Source organism: Bos grunniens, chromosome 8 (assembly GCF_055505025.1).
Source record: "Bos grunniens cultivar Pamir isolate PY7600 chromosome 8, Bosgru_T2T1.0, whole genome shotgun sequence".
Lineage (NCBI taxonomy): Eukaryota > Metazoa > Chordata > Mammalia > Artiodactyla > Bovidae > Bos > Bos grunniens.
Genome location: NC_141172.1, coordinates 28,297,527 through 28,315,349, shown reverse-complemented (window position 1 = coordinate 28,315,349; position 17,823 = coordinate 28,297,527). Strand labels below are relative to the sequence as shown.

General features: G+C 40.1%; 1 protein-coding gene and 1 long non-coding RNA gene across 20 annotated transcripts in view; one reads left to right on the top strand and one right to left on the bottom strand.

Annotated features, from left to right (window-relative positions):
* Positions 1-17,823, bottom strand: part of NFIB (nuclear factor I B) — a 482,616-nt gene that overhangs the window by 382,497 nt on the left and 82,296 nt on the right. The gene's annotated exons all lie outside the window — the stretch shown is intronic.
* The window catches only part of LOC147366880 (uncharacterized), a 159,547-nt gene that overhangs the window by 125,945 nt on the left and 15,779 nt on the right, over positions 1-17,823 (top strand). For both annotated transcript variants that reach the window (XR_015169563.1, XR_015169559.1), the window contains one exon: positions 7,754-7,821. This is a non-coding gene — a long non-coding RNA (uncharacterized LOC147366880). The remainder of the gene's footprint in view (positions 1-7,753; positions 7,822-17,823) is intronic.

Genomic DNA, 17,823 nt, shown 5'->3' with positions numbered 1-17,823 from the left:
GATCTGGTGGGCCAGACCCCTGTTTGAAAACCTTTTGAGCGGGGCTGAGCCACTAGTGATCATATGAACAGCTGAAGGCCTGGGGCAGCAGAAAATTAGGGAAAGCGGTGGCAACAGGCGCCCCTGAGGAAGGGGGAGGGTGGAGAATGGGATTGCCTAAAAGTAGACAGCCAGGGCACACCCACAATCAGATTTTCTTTTCCCGTCATATTAGGAACTTGAGGTTTTAAGGAAAAGAAGTGTTGGCAGAATGGGGACCATTTAGCATTCTGGATTTATGGCCATGAGGGTTCTAATCAATCACTGTGGAGCTATTTTTCTTAAAGAAACTTCAACATAGGCTGCTGAAGTTTCCGGGGCTGACAGCTTTGGAAATGATTTAATCTCTCTGTGCTGAAGTTTTCTTCATTAAAAGTGGATGGTGATAATAATGGGCTGTGCTTAGTCACTCATGTCCAACTCTTTGCAACCCCATGGACAGTAGCCCACCAGGCTCCTCTGTCCATGGGGATTCTCCAGGCAAGAATACTGGAGCAGGTTGCCATGCCCTCCTCCAGGGGATCTTCCTAACCCAGGGACTGAATAATAATAATAATAAATAATAATAATATCTACTTTATAGGTTTATTGTGAGGATTAAATAAATCTGCATTGTGCTTTGAAAAAGCACTGGGTATATAGTCAGTGCTTAATAATGATTAGCTATGTTTGAGTCAGACCAGACATGAGAAGGAGCCACTCTGAGCTTCAGATCAGGATGAGGGAGTGTCAGAGGAGTGGCGGTATGCCAGGACCCAGAGGTGGCCGAGGTTTATCAACTGGACTCTGATTCTGAGGATAAGTGGCTTGTCAGATACCAGAAGGAAGAATGCCTGAGGGTCTGGTGGAACGGGCAGTTCCAACCCCAGAGATGGGGACACACAGCGCCCAAGACACAGTGAGAATGAGAGAGGCATGAACACAGCATCAGAACCAAGAAGACCCACAGAGTGGAGACTGCCTGCCCCAGTTTCAGGCTGTCACGTCGTACCTTCTGCCCAAAGAAGCCAATATTGGGACCTATTTAGTGAGGAGGTAAGTGCGGGGATGGAAGGAAAAGAGCTCTTGGGGTGGAAGTTGGAGGAAGAAGGAATAGTTTAGACAAGTAGGAGCCAAGAGTCATTCCTCAAAACCCCTCCACAGAGGAAGCTCAGGGCCCTGGCTCACCAGCTGGGCCTCTTTCTCTAGATCTGTTCCTTAGAGTGGGAGAAGGCAATGGCACCCCACTCCAGTACTCTTGCCTGGAAAATCCTATGGGTAGAGGAGCCTGGTAGGCTGTAGTCTATGGGGTCGTGAAGAGTCGGACATGACTGAGCTACTTCACTTGCACTTCTCACTTTCATGCATTGGAGAAGGAAGTGGCAACCCACTCCAGAGCTCTTGCCTGGAGAATCCCAGGAATGGGGGAGCCTGGTGGGCTGCCGTCTATGGGGTCACACAGAGTCGGACACTACTGAAACGACTTAGCAGCAGCATTCCTTAGAGTGGCAATGATAAGTTGCTCTTTTTTTTTTTTTTTTTTTCTTGTAATAACTTTTAATGGAGTCTAATCTACGGAATGAAGCAGGGCAAAGGCTAATAGAGTTTTGCCAAGAGAACACACTGGTCATAGCAAACACCCTCTTCCAACAACACAAGAGAAGACTCTACACATGGACATCACCAGATGGTCAACACCGAAATCAGATTGATTATATTCTTTGCAGCTAAAGATGGAAAAGCTCTATACAGTCAGCAAAAACAAGACCAGGAGCTGACTGTGGCTCAGATCGTGAACTCTTTATTGCCAAATTCAGACTTAAATTGAAGAAAGTAGGGAAAACCACTAGACCATTCAGGTATGACCTAAATCAAATCCCTTATGATTATACAGTGGAAGTGAGAAATAGATTTAAGGGACTAGATATGATAGATAGAGTGCCTGATGAACTATGGACTGAGGTTCGTGACATTGTCCTGTCACGAAGAGATCTGTCCTGTCTCTTTGATCACAGGAGACAGGGATCAAGACCATCCCATGGAAAAGAAATGCAAAAAAACAAAATGGCTGTCTGGGGAGGCCTTACAAATAGCTGTGAAAAGGAGAGAAGTGAAAAGCAAAGGAGAAAAGGAAAGATATAAGCATCTGAATGCAGAGTTCCAAAGAATAGCAAGAAGAGATAAGAAAGCTGTCCTCAGTGATCAATGCAAAGAAATAGAGGAAAACAACAGAATGGGAAAGACTAAAGATCTCTTCAACAAAATTAGGGATACCAAGGGAACATTTCATGCAAAGATGGGCTCAATAAAGGACAGAAATTGTATGGACCTAACAGAAGCAGAAGATATTAAGAACAGGTGGCAAGAATACACAGAAGAACTGTACAAAAAACATCTTCATGACCAAGATAATCACGATGGTGTGATCACTCACCTAGAGCCAGATATCCTGGAACGTGAAGTCAAGTGGGCCTTAGGAAGCATCACTACAAGCAAAGCTAGTGGAGGTGATGGAATTCCAGTTGAGCTCTTTCAAATCCTGAAAGATGATGCTGTGAAAGTGCTGCACTCAATATGCCAGCAAATTTGGAAAACTCAGCAGTGGCCACAGGACTGGAAAAGGTCAGTTTTCATTCCAATCCCAAAGAAAGACAATGCCAAAGAATGCTCAAAATACAACACAATTGCACTCATCTCACATGCTAGTAAAGTAATGTTCAAAATTCTCAAAGCCAGGCTTCAGCAATATGTGAACAGTGAACTTTCAGATGTTCAAACTGGTTTTAGAAAAGGCAGAGGAACCAGAGATCAAATTGCCAACATCTGCTGAATCATCAAAAAAGCAAGAGAATTCCAGAAAAGCATCTATTTCTGCTTTATTGACTATGCCAAAGCCTTTGACTGTGTGGATCACAATAAACTGTGGAAAATTCTGAAAGAGATGGGAATACCAGACCACCTGATCTGCCTCTTGAGAAATTTGTATAGCAGGTCAGGAAGCAAGAGTTAGAACTGGACATGGAACAACAGACTGGTTCCAAATAGGAAAAGGAGTATGTCAAGGCTGTATATTGTCACCCTGCTTATTTAACTTCTATGCAGAGTACATCATGAGAAATGCTAGGCTGGATGAAGCACAAGCTGGAATCAAGATTGGTGGGAGAAATATCAATAACCTCAGATATGCAGATGACACCACCCTTATGGCAGAAAGTGAAGAGGAACTAAAAAGCCTCTTGATGAAAGTGAAAGAGGAGAGTGAAAAAGTTGGCTTAAAGCTCAACATTCAGAAAACTTAAGATCATGGCATCTGGTCCCATCACTTCATGGGAAATAGATGGGGAAACAGTGGAAACAGTGTCAGACTTTATTTTGGGGGGCTCCAAAATCACTGCAGATGGTGACTGCAGCCATGAAATTAAGACGCTTACTCCTTGGAAGGAAAGTTATGACCAACCTAGATAGCATGTTCAAAAGCAGAGACATTACTTTGCCAACAAAGGTCCGTCTAGTCGAGGCTATGGTTTTTCCAGTGGTCATGTATGAATGTGAGAGTGGGACTGTGGAGAAAGCTGAGCACCGAAGAATTGATGCTTTTGAACTGTGGTGTTGGAGAAGACTCTTGAGAATCCCTTGGACTGCAAGGAGATCCAACCAGTCCATCCTAAAGGAGATCAGTCCTGGGATTTCTTTGGAAGGAATGATGCTAAAGCTGAAACTCCAGTACTTTGGTCACCTCATGCGAAGAGTTGACTCATTGGAAAAGACTCTGATGCTGGCAGGGATTGGGGGCAGGAGGAGAAGGGGACGACAGAGGATGAGATGGCTGGATGGCATCACTGACTCGATGGACATGAGTTTGAGTGAACTCCAGGAGATGGTGATGGACAGGGAGGCCTGGCATGCTGCAATTCATGGGGTCACAAAGAGTCAGACATGACTGAGTGACTGAACTGAACTGAATCTGTAAAAATACTGAATCACTATGTTATACACACAAAGTTAATCTAATAATGCAAATCAATTGTACTTTAATTAAAAATAAAAACAAAACAGTATTTACTACTTACTGTTGTTTGGATTAAATTGTATGTACTGACCTAAATTGTTATGTATGTTAAGTGAGATAATGTAGTAAAATATTTGCATAGATCCTGAACCATGTTAAATACACAGAAAATTATCACATTAAGGCGTCAATATTATTACAAGATAGCCCTACTCTAAAAATTTTTTACATAACAATATTTGCTCTTATACTGACTGAGCTCTCATACATACAAGATGTTGGCCCCAGTCAGTGTGGGATTGGGGCAAATCCTTGACACATCTCTGCCAAGGTGTGGCCTATATGTTACTTATCTCTCTCTCTCCCCCGCACTTAACCATAGTGCCTAGGACAGAGCATAGGCTGACTAGATTAAAAAATTAGTTGGCTTGGGTGTGGATTAGAACTCTAAAGTTTGGTCTCCCTTTAGAGCTGCAGAATGAGGTACTAAATATTTAAGGCCTTTTAAATTGGCCTCTTTTCCTTAAGTTTAGGTGTTTTGCTATCAAGGAGCTTAAGTTTGCCTTTCCTGAAATAAATTTCACAAGTACACTTATGTTGAATGGCATATGGATCTTTGTCCAACTCTGACCTCCTCTGTGAATATCAACAATTTGCGGGGCCATAATCTCCCTGAAGTGGGGCTATGAAATAAATAAGCACCACTACAGATCAGGAAGGGACTGCCTACCCAACAGATCAGACGTCAATAATATGGAGATTAGAAATATAGGAAAATACCATTAGCATCCCCTGATCTCAATTCTTCGATCACAAGAAAGACAGACAGACAGACCAGGGAACTGGACAGCTTGATGGATTAACACTACATTACCTGTTCATGCTTTTTTCTGCTTTATTCATGATGAAGTTTCTAATCTGAGAATATTCATGTAACCTCCTCTGCCTCATTGACTTTAAAAGGAATAATAAATCTGCTCCTTGTCTACTACACAAAAATATTAAGAGAAAAATGTGAAACATTGACAGTGATTTGAAAGATGCTACACAGAGCATACAACTGCAATTATTTTTACTATTATAATCATTATGGTAGCCACTGCTGATGTGGAAGACGGATATTAAGTTTACAAGATGAAATCAGATTTCTACCCTAGGTAACCCTAGAACCATAAGGAATTTTGGATGAAAAACCTGGCCTCCTGACAGCTTTCCCTTAATTATCATCAATTCTTTGAGTGGGCTGAAACAAACAAAAAAAAGAGACAGAAAGAAAAAAAGGAGGGAAAACCAGCCTAATTGAATGTAGGATAAACTATTCATTAGCAAGCTAAATAGCTACGACATTTAATAACCTATAGTGCCTCATGAAAAACCAAAACATTGCCAAAAGTAATTGAAGTTTGTGATTCTCTAAACTGTTATTTAAAGCAGGGTTTGGCAAGGCTCTGTGGGTCTGCACCACTTTTAATTGCATTTTTAAAATTCAGAATGGTGACTGAGATCCTGTACTCGTCATTTGTGTGGTGAAATCCTTCATAGTAAACTTGCTTATAGTGAAGCCTTATGCAATGATTTTAAAGTTCAAAGCATGTGGGATCCATCTATATCAAAAACTGAGCTTTACTTTCTGACCCTTTAACTGACTGATTCCCAGCTGCATATAACTTCCAATCCTTTCCCTCTCTGTCCTGACTGATTTCTAATGTGATGGCCTGAATCCTTATTCCTACCAGCAAATCCTTATTCCTTCCAGCAAAACATTGCTGGAAGGTTACAATGGACTTGACCCAGAGAGAGAAAATCTCCCATTGATGACTGAATGGGCCCTGGGGCAGAATCACCACCTAGCTGATTTGTCTGTGGAATAAGGAGCAGTTGACATGAATCCTAGAGACCATTAAATATACACAATACATTTAGTACAAATCTTTCGCACAGTACATTTATGAGAGGCATCTATGAATGCATGACCCTCATTATTACTGAAGGGCTTCTTCACGCCCTGCAATTTCCCATGAATAATTATTTTAAAATAGCTACAATTTGTTGAGCACCTATTAATATAGCTGCTGTTAAGTCGCTTCAGTCGTGTCCGACTCTGTGCGATCCCATAGAAGGAAGCCCACCAGGCTCCCCCGTCCCTGGGATTCTCCAGGCAAGAACACTGGAGTGGGTTGCCATTTCCTTCTCCAATGCATGAAAGTGAAAAGTGAAAGTGAAGTCGCTCAGTCTTATCCGACTCTTAGCGACCCCATGAACTGCAGCCTACCAGGTTCCTCCGTCCATGAGATTTTCCAGGCAAGAGTACTGGAGTGGGGTGCCATCGCCTTCTCCATATTAATATAGCAGGTACCGCATGAAACATTTCACAGGAATTAGCTCATTTTATCCTCATGGGAACCTTAGGTATTACTTTGAGTTGCATGCCTGTTCAGTCATGTCCAACCCTTTGTGACCTCATGGACTGTAGCCCACCAGGCTCCTCTGTCCATGGGATTTGCCAAGCAAGAACTGGAGTAGGTTGCCATTTCTTTCTCCAAGGGATCTTCCCAATCCAGGTTCCAAACCCACATCTCCCCCATTGGTGGGTGGATTCTTTACCACTGAGCTACCTGGGAAGCCCAGGCCTTACTTTAAATGTTATTATTTTCTCTTTGGTACCAAGGTGCAGAGTTGGTTAATGACCTTACTCAGGACCACACAGCCTCAGCCACCAGAGCTGGGAGTCAAACCTACAGTGTGCTTTAGCAACATACTCCACTATTTATTGGGTTGGCCAAAAAGTTTGTTGGGATTTTCCCAGAAGATGTTCTGGAAAAACCCAAAAGAACTTTTTGACCAACTCAATACCATTCACATAATGCTGTGCCCATGGGTAAAATGTCCTGACTTTCCATTAAAATTCTTATGCTTCTTTCCATTAAACAGATTTAGTTTCCTCTCCCAGAAAGGAAATCACTAATAATGGCTTCCACAGGAGACTGCGAGGATTCAAAGAGAATAAGCAAAAAAAGCATTTGATAAAAAATCGAGCAGTACACAACCATGTGTTGGCTTTCTGGGGCTTCTATGACAAAGTAGCACAAGCTGGGTGGCTTCAACAACAGAAGTATGTTGTCTCACAGTTGTGGAGTTCTGGAAGGAGTCCGCAGGGCTGGTTCCTTCTGAGGCTGTGAAGGGGAGCCTGTCCCATGCCCTTCGTCTAGCTGCTGGTATTTGCTGGCAAGCCTTGGCTTTCCTTGGCTTGCAGACATATCACCCTAATTGCTCCCTTCAACTCCATTCTCCATGAGTGCATATCCGTCTCTATGTCCGAATTTCTTTCTTTTCAAATGCGGCAAGTAATATTGAATTAGGATCTATCCTAGTGACTTCATGTTAACTTGATTTTTCAATAAAGACCCAATCTTCAAATAAGGTCCCATCATGAAGTACTTTAGGAATTATGACTCCAACGTATCTACTGGAGCAGGATATAACTCAACCCCCCAAAACCAAGGGCTGTTATTTTTATTTGTAATAATGGTATTAATAATGGTCCTAACAACAAACATGTAACTTTTATCCAGTACAGTGTTTGCAACCTGCCAGGGAGCGCGGCCCCCTATGCTTACAGGGAGGGAGTGTTTGTGACTCAACCAATTCCGGGTGGGGTGGCAGGCAAAGTTTTCAGAAGGCTTTAAACCAACTCGACTATCCTGTGACTCTTCTGTTTACATGTAGTTTGGGCTCTCTCCATCCCAGAAGAGGTAACGAGACAGTAGGAGGCAGAGTCACAGAAACTGGGGAAGGTAAGTCAAGGCTACATAGCTAGTTGCGGCAACACTGGGATTAACTGGCTTGCCAGTGCCGCATTTTTTCTTGCATGTGATGTGAGTTATCACTTTCTTGCTCCTCCTTGGCAATCTCACACCACCCACTTCCACCCATCATGCTCAGCTTACTTCCTATAGATAGAATCCCAAACCAATACCTCCATCTTCAGTTTCTTTCCTACGACACAATCCCACGTGTGTAATTAGCTATTCAACCTCCTTACCAGAAGTCCCAGAGTCATCTCAGGTTCAGGGTCCAAGACAGGTGTCCCCAGCCACCCACCTTTCCTCTTTCTCTATATCACCTTTCACAGGTAAAAGCACTCCGTTCCCTCAATATCCCAAGCCAGAAGACAACTTGCTGCCATCCTCATCCCTTTGCCTAGCCATGCTTCTCATTCCGTTTGTTCTAACTTGACACCAATTCCAATGCATTCTACTTCCTAACACTCTCAAGAATCTTGGATGACTCTGGGTTACACAGTTGGCACTGTAACTCTCAGTGCCAAGCATGGTGTCTAGTGCTTACCAGGTCATCAATTACTATTTATTGCATGAACTGACAGAAAATAAAAATCCCTCTGTGACTCCCCATTATCCACAAAGTCCAAACTCTTTAGCAAAACTCTTAAGTATTATATGTCCCCAAACTATCATCCTAATTACATTTTTTTACTTTAAAAGAAATTATTGAAGTATAGTTGACTTATAATGTGTTAATTTCTGTTGTACAACAAAGTGATTCAGTTATACATATATACATACTTTTTTTTGTATTCTTTTCCATTATGATTGACCATAAGGTATTGAATATACAATATTCAATAGGACTATACAATAGGACTTTGTTGTTTATCCATTACATATATAATAGTTTGCATCTCTAATCCCAAATTCCCAATCCATTCTTCCCCCACCCTATTCTTCCCCAACCCCATAATATACTTTTAAATATGAAATTTATTGCATTTATATAGAATGCCATGAATATTGTTTTCATCATTATTTTTTGAATTTTTGTTAGCCAGGTGGGATAAAAAAGTGAAAGTCATTAGTTGTTTGCCAGTGTTGAATATGTGTTTATATTTTCTTACTTTGGACTCCTATTTCCAAAATCCTTTCCTGAACTAGTTACATTTTCTATATCCCCATCCAATTCCCCACACTAAGACCAGCAAAACAAAACTATTTGCCACTTTCCAAGCCTTGCTTATGATTTTCACGCCTCTAGTTATGAAAATTTGCATATTCAATATGCTGGCTTGTGATATCAGTGAAACAGCCAGATTGAGATATCAAGTAGTCAACTGAATACATGAGCCTAGAACTCAGAAAAGAGACTTCAGGTTGAAATAAGATGTATGAGAGACATTGGGTGTATATAAGTGGTATAAAAACCAAGGCAATGAATGAATTCACCTAGAGAGACTATACTAAGAATGTTCACAAACTCAACACAAGTTCTCAAACCAGACCTGTAATTTTAAGCGACAGTAGATCATTTAAGTAGCAATACTAGAAGGCAATGTCCCAAAGGAACTGATACATGGGTGGTTGTTGTTTAGTCACTAAGTCATGTCTGACTCTTTGCAACCCCCTGGACTGTAGCCTACCAGGCTCCTCTGTCCATAGAACTTCCAAGGCAAGACTACTAGAGTGGGTCACCATTTCTTTCCCCAGGGTATTTTCCTGTTTCAGGGATCGAACCCACCTTTCCTGCATTGGCAGGTGGGTTCTTTACCATTGAGCCACCAGGGAAGCCCTACAACACATGTTACAGGAAGCAATGAAAATAAAAGATTTGGATGTAAACATCATAATGGTAATTGCTAAAGCTCTGGCCAAATAAGAGTAGATTATTTCTGAAGATATTACCAACTTCATGCCAGACAGCAAGATTTGTTTTCATGATCAAGTGCTGGAAAACTCAGAAATGTAACCAGAAAAACAAAATAAAAACAAAATGTAGATGAAACAGCCACCATTTCCTTATACAGACATTTGACATTGATGTTTCCTCCTTATCCCCATTCCCTCTTTGACTTCTAAAAAAAATGAAATATTTCCTATGAACATTTTTACTAATGAAAAACTAGAAATAAGGTCAACCAACTCAAAAAAATAACACTGCTGGGACCACCTAAGTCCTTATTGTACATCCTCTGCCTCCTCACGGGGATAATCAATACCCTCATTTTTGTGATAACCTTTTCCTTGTTTTTCTTTATTGTGTTACCACCTATGTGTGTATTCCTCAGCCATAAACTGTTTAACTCTTCCTGGCTTTGAACTTTCTATAAATGGGACAGTACAGCATGCATTCCTGTGCAGCTTGTTGCCTGTACTCACTGTTGCATTTGTGAGCTTCAGCCTCGCGGCCGTGTGTAGCTGCAGACTGTTCGTTTGCAGTAGTGTGTATATAGTGCTCTTTTGTACTCACAATTTTTGGCTGGTATTTAGGAATGTAGATTTTCTATATTGATTTTTGTCTAGCAACCTTGCCAAACATCTCATTAATTCTAATAATTAATCTGTACATTTAGGGGCGAGTTTATATGTCCATAATCATATGTATCAGTTGCAAATTATGATCATTTTGATAATTTCTATTTCTTTTCCTTGTCTTATTGTGTTAGCCTATGTATACAGTACAAGTTTGAATAAAAGGGGTGATAACAGACATTCTTGGTTTTTCCGTGATCTTAAAGAAAACTTTAACATATATTACTAAATAAGATATTTATTGTTAGTTTTTGTAGATATCTTTTACCAGGTTAAAGAAGTTAACTTCTATTGCTAGTTTGCCTAAGAAATTTTTTTTTTTTGTAGAATTTAGATCATGAAATGAATATTCGATTTTAGCAAATACATTTTGGTATCTACTGAGATGATCATACACCCTTTCTTTTAGTCAGTCAGTTTGTATGCTAATTTTTCAAATGTGAAACCAAACTTGCTTTCCTGAAATAAACCCAACTTGGTCCTTATGTGTTTTACTTTGAAGGCACTACTGGTTTGGTTTTCCAAGGTTTTCTATAGGATTTATGCTATGTTCTTGAGTGAGATTGGCTTGACATTATTCACTGTTTTAGCAGCCGATACTTATTTCTATTTCCTTACATATTTACCACTTTCTGTATTCTTCCTTCCTTCTTGCATCTCAGATGTTTTCAGTTCAGTTCAGTTGTTCAGTCATGTCCGACTCTTTGCGACCCTATGGACTGCAGCACGCCAGGCCTCCCTGTCCATTGCCAACTCCTGGAGTTTACTCAAACTCATGTCCATTGAGTCGATGATGCCATCCAACCATCTCATCCTCTGTTTTATTTGAGAGCATTTTCTCAATGCTCCAAGAATACCTTTTAGTATTGCCATTGGAGAGTCTGCTGTTCTGTGTGCCTGAAAAATGTCTTGATTTAATCTTCATTTCGGAAGTATATTTTTACTAGGCATAAAATTCCAGATGTCAGTCTTTTTCTCTCAGTTACTGGGCTGAGTTCGTTCCTTTCTGAAAGTTTGTTGATAGATTTAAGATGGTAATATATTTTAGACAAGAATTTTGATTATATACAGAAGAAACGATTTAGGTACCTACTTTGGAAATGGAAGTTCTCCATTCATTCTTAAGCTGTACTGGTCTGTGTTTCTGACCAGTAAAGTCAGAGAAAACTTAACCAAAAGTCAAATAAGTACACAACTTGTGGTTTGATCATGTAAATGGGATTGAGAAAAAAACCTAGTTCTTTGCAAACATATAGTATTTGAGTATATGGAAATGTAAAGGCCAATGAACTGAAATAATGTCTTAGAAGCTAAGTTCATGAGACTTATAATCAATCCCTTGCAGTACATATACTTTAGCGATGTCTTACAATTCTGTCTTTCATCCTCAACTAAACTAATTCTTCCAGGAAAATTTGTCATCCATTTACATATCTCTTAGTACCTACTATGGTAGGGAAAAATACTGGCTGAATTAAGGAGCTAAATTATTGTGGCAATTTTTTTTTTTTAATTTAAAACCTAAACTAATTTAACTGTTTATGTATTCTAAGGAGTTGGGAAAGTGAAAGTCGCTCAATCATGTCTGACTCTGCGACCCCATGGACTATATACAGTCCATGGAATTCTCCAGGCCGGAATACTACTTCTCACTAGGCTCCTCAGTCCATGGGGATTCTCCAGGCAAGAATACTGGAGTGGGTAGCCTTTCCCTTCTCCCGGGTATCTTTCCAATCCAGGGATTGAACCCAGGTTTCCTGCATTACAGGCAGATTCTTTACCAGCTGAGCTACAAGGGAAGCCCTTGTGGTTTAAGGAGTTGGGAAGGGACTATCGTAATTCCACTGAGAGTGATAGTAAGATTTCCCTAGCACTTTGTTTTCCTTAAAGGATTTTGGATGGGGGTGGGGGGAGGTACTGCCTGGAAAAGATGTTTCCTTGTTTATCAGAAGACAGTAAGGAGTCCTTGGATATACAAAGGGAATTCCAAAGCTGAGAATGGGGACTAGGCTAGAAATAACTAGAATGCTCTGCATAAGACAATGGTAAGAATTTTTATTTTGCCTTGAGAGAAGAGCAAAGAATAAGGAGAGTGGGAGAAAAAAGGTAGGTGGGGGTGGTAACTGTACTGGATGCAAAGTGCAAAATGACTTCTCAGACCATCCATATCTGATATTCCATATTAAGCTTTTCATGTTTCTGCAATGAAAAACCTCTTCTGTCTTTCCAGTTTCCAGGGATGTCAGCTGTACTTACAGGAGTTTTATATGAGCATGTATGTGGAGTGGGGAGGTGCTGGGATGGTGGGGTACAGGTGCAAATCAAAGAAATGGAGTGATTCCCTGTTTGGGTTAATACTAGAGTAGAATATCAGAGAAGGCAATGGCAACCCACTCCAGTGTTCTTGCCTGGAGAATCCCAGGGACAGGGGAGCCTGGTGGGCTGCTGTCTATGGGGTTGCACAGATTTGGACATGACTGAAGCGACTTAGCAGCAGCAGCAGCAGCAGCAGCAGCAGCAGAATAGAATATAGGAAGGCCACTATGATAACACAGTAAAGAAAAGGAAGTTGGTGGAATGGATACTCATAGAGGAAGATTGCCATGAACTTTAAGTCCCTGAGAAATTTGATGCAATTTGAAGTCATATTTTAAAAGGCAGAATGTATGTCCACAGCACCTCTGTCATTATTAATATTTATACTAAAGTCTAAGAGCATGAGAGGGATTCCCTTGTAGCTCAGAAAGTGAAAGTCAAAGTCAAAGAAAGTGAAGTGAAAGTCAAAGATAGAGAAAGTGAAAGAAAGCTCAGACTCTGCCTGCAATGCAAGGGACCTGGATTTGATTCCTGGGTTGGGAAGATCCCCTGGGGAAGGAAATGACAACCCACTCCAGTATTCTTGCCTGGAGAATCCCATGGACAGAGGAGCCTGGCAGGCTACAGTCCATGGGCTCACAAGAGTCAGACACAACTTAGTGACTAAACCACCACCACAACCAAGGGCATCAGAGTGATGCTCCAACCTTCATTGGTCTGTAGTCAGTGTCAGAGTCTAGTAAGAGTCTTATAATTCCCCGGCCAAGGTTTTATTTCTCCAGCTAGGTGGCAAGCATTCTTTCTCAACCTTAGATGTTCATTGGAATCACTGGGGGAGTTTAGGTTTACTAATGCCCAGACTGCACTCCAGATATTCTGATTTAATTGGCCTGAGATGGACCTGGGCTTTGGGACTTTCAAAATATCCCCAGATGATCCTAATGTGCAGGCAGGGTTAAGGACCACTGGCATTAAGCTACAAGAGTATTTTAAGGACAATCAGAAACATTCAAATGAGGGACAAAAAGCAATAGAAAATGTATGAGTTGCAAGTATGAGCATAAAGGAAGTTATTATTTTTTTAATGCATTATTACATCATATAATCCCTGCATCTGTTAGGGCCCCAAAAATAAAACTGCAAATGACAAAAAATATTTCTTAGAGCCTCTATATACATAACCAAGAGCAAAGATCACCTATACCTATTCAGTCTACCGTTTACATTAACACAAGTTACTATTGGACAGCCTTAATCTAACTTTACTTTTTTAGGAAACTCTGGCCCAGAAAGCTGAAGTAGCAGGTAATGTTGTTGTTCACTTCAAGAACTTCCCTCAAATCCATTTATTCTTTCTCCATTCATCACCCCTTTCTCAGGGCAATTTGTTGCTGTCAGTCATGTCTGACACTTTGCAACCCCATGGTCTGCAGCCTGCCACGGATGGGATTTCCCAGGCAAGAATACTGGAGTGGGTTGCCATTTTCCTCTCTATCTCAGGCAATAAATATCTTCAAAAGATGATTTACTCCTTAAGACTCCTTTTGAAATCTTCCCAAATCTGTGTATACCCATATTGAAGCATAACATAATAAATGTTGCCCAATTCATATTAAGTGCTCCCTTATACTGCATTGAAAAATCTACCTTAACTCAGAGTCCCCAGACTCATAAATAACCTAACTTTGGCCTCCCTGCTCCTGGGTGCTACTAAAACTTTTTCAAAGTGATAATCTCTTTTCCTTTGATTAGTAGCAAACTGGACTTTTTTTTATCAGCTAGGCATAAATTATTTATTTACTGCTTATTCAGGGATGCTCATATATTTCAGTTGAGAAATGTCCAAATGTCTTCTTTCAAAACATCAAATATAATAGCTACTATTTGGCCAGTGCCAACTATGTGACTCATAGACATTGACTGTAATCCTTCAAGGTTAGTATTACTAAACATAATTTTTATATATGAGGAAATGGGAGTCAGAAAGTTTGGAACCTGACGGAAGTTCACACAACTATAGTTAGAGCAGGGATTTTGATCCAGGGGTTTTGGATTCTCAGGCCTGAGTTAGCTCCAGGGCAGGTACCGCATTGCCTTAAGGCCAATCAGATCTACTCTATCTAGCTGGAGTAATCATCTGAAGTCTTACCAATTTCTAATGAGTCAACACTAGCTAATACCCTTCCAATGAGACACCACAAATACATCCAGATAATTGAAGTAAAAGAGTTGATTTATAATTTTTTCAACTACTTTTCTATGTTTTAATTCTTCAGCTGGACAGTGTTTACCAGATTATACTTTATTACATCTTTGTGTACCTGATACACTTTATAACATTCTTTCTTTTAAAATGTTATTATGAAACATTTTTAAGATAAAATAGCAGAATAGTATCCTAAACATTTAATGTGTTTATCATCCAGCTTCAATGTTGATCAACCCTTGGCCAATCATGTTTTATTTATATTCCCATACACTTCTCCTCTCTATATTACTGTGAAGTAAATCAAAGCTGAAACATATTTTTATGAATATTTTACTATGTACCTATAAAATATTAGGATTTCTCCAGTATGTATCTCTGAAAGATAAATATTTAAAAAAAAAAAAAAAAAACCACAATACTCTCCTGGAGAAGGAAATGGCGACTCACCCCTGTATTCTTGCCTGGAGAATTCCATGGACAGAGGAGCCTGGTGGGCTACCATCTATGGGATCGCAAAGAGTCGGACATGACTGAGCAACTAACCCTTTCACTTTCTTTTCATCTATCTATCTAACTCTCTATCAAAAAGAAAAAAAAGAAAAAAGAAACCCCAAAACTACAATACCATTTCAGGATTTCAGGTCTAAAGTAAGTTTGTTAATGTCCAAACACCCAATTGCCTTATAACTTTAATATTTTAGAATTTGTTGGTATAATTTAATTAACTTCTAGTGACTCAAGATTTCTTTCATCTTCCATTTAAGTTTGAGCATGAAAACTCATCCTAGTGGGGATATTTTTCTTATAAGGCATCTTCTATTGCCCACCCTCAGTCCCACCATAGTTTCAGTTCTCAGTGTTTTAATTTGAATTTTCACGAAGCATAGTTTTTTCAGGCATGGCCTTATTTCTTTCAAGTTCTGAACTTATGTTCCTATTTTAATTTGCATGTCTGGGCCAGATAATATCTTTATGGGACTCAAAGCTCCTTGAGGATGGGAGAGGATGCAGTTAAGAGGTATTATCAATACAAATTAATCTGGGAGGTCTGCTCCAATTTTTCATGTTTAAGTCAATTAGTACTTGGACATATAAATCTGACATTTTTTCTGTAGCAATTTACATTACTGTTCTTAGAAAGCATTTCTTTCTTATTCCTTCATGGTTATCTGTGCTTCTAATGAGCAATAAAAGATCTGTCAACAGCTGATGTGAACCAAGAAGGGAAAACTGAGGGTTTAAGTAGTTAAAGACACGAGCTCCTAAAGTTCCCCAAGCAATTTTAATCAAAGCTCACTTTTACTCGTTTGTTGCCTCTGTAGTATTTTTACATTAAAAAATTACAAAAAGAAAGAAAAAGAGAAGGCTAGGAGGAAAGGAAGGAGAGAGGAAGGAAAAGAAGGAAGGAGGAAATTAGATGATGTTAAAGTAAGTTGCTGCTGCTGCTAAGTCACTTCAGTAGATGATGATAAATTCATCTCGCCTTTCTCCTGGAGTGATAAAGTTAGGAGCCTTACAGGTCCCCTGGTGGTGGTAGGTTAGTTGCTCAGTCGTGTTCAACTCTTACGACCCCGTGGACTGTAGCCTGCCAGGATCCTCTGTCCATGAGATTTCCCAGGCAAGAATACTGGAGTGGGTTGCCATTTCCTTCTCCAGGGGTATCTTCCTGACCCAGGGATAGAACTCAGGTCTCCTGCATTGCAGGCAGATTCTTCACTGCTGAGCCACCAGGGAAGCCCTATAGGTCACCTGCAGGACCTAATAAGGAACTCTCAGTCCTGTGTCTTTACAGTCTATTCTGCCCTATTCTCTTTTTGAAATGTCTATTCCTGATGAGGAGTCCTAACTTGGTAGTAGCTCTATAAGCTAAACAAATTTCTGCCAAAACATGAGGCAGATGGTTATCAAATGATTTTGCCTTTCCCAATACAAAGATCACTGTGCCCTGCTGATGACAGGATTACATCAGCACTAAAACAAATTAATAGGAAGAGGGGGAGAATCCCACTTGGACCATACGTGTGGTTAAATAAGAGCAGGAACAATCAGAGCACTGGGTTTTCTTTAGATCTGTATGTGCTTTCTCAAAGGGATTGAAAGTGTTTGCCATTTGATTTGTCCTTTTCTACTCACACTGACTGCTCTGTACCATGGCGCTTGTTAGGAAACCTCATGGGTGCAGAACCCCACTACAGTGTGGCAATGACTTTAGAAGTCTCATTAAAGTGGGTTCCCGCTCTGACCTCCAGATCTTGTTCAGGGTGTTTTTTGCATGAAAAGCTACTTGGTCCTCTCTGACTACCTCTGCTCAGAGACAATATCTCTGAAGCTACTCTTAGCAGGGGATAAAAGCAGACACCATCCAGGCTGTGTAATATATAGCGAACACTTGGCAGATTTCTTGTTCTGTGCTTAACTTTGACATGAAGCTAATCAGTTATGTTTGAAGATCAAATGAGGTTCCTGCCCACCACTACTAGATAGGGAGGATTTATCTCCAACCATACTATGATGTTCCCTTAATACCTTTCAAAAACACAAGTGCTTACATCCTAATAGGTTTTTAGCTTAAGATCTAATCATCCACTCTTGAATTAAGATGCTTGAATGAAGCCAACTCATTTGGAACTAAGCACTTTAATGTCAACAGAGACATATGGTATGGAGACGGAATTACAAAGGCTCTCTTCTTAGGCATCCATTAGGAAAGCAAGACTTAGACTCCAGCGTCTTTATTAGTTTACTCATTTATTTCTCAGTAAATAATTGAGAGTAATATCATCTTCTGAAAGCGGAAATGTTTGAATAATTACATGTTAGAGATAGGGTATATTCCCATTCAAAATGATTAAACCATTCCCTTGCTCTATAATTACTAACTTTTTTTGTGAATGGCGTTACATTTTTAGACTGAAGAAAGTACAACATATATTGCACATATTGTGTAAATA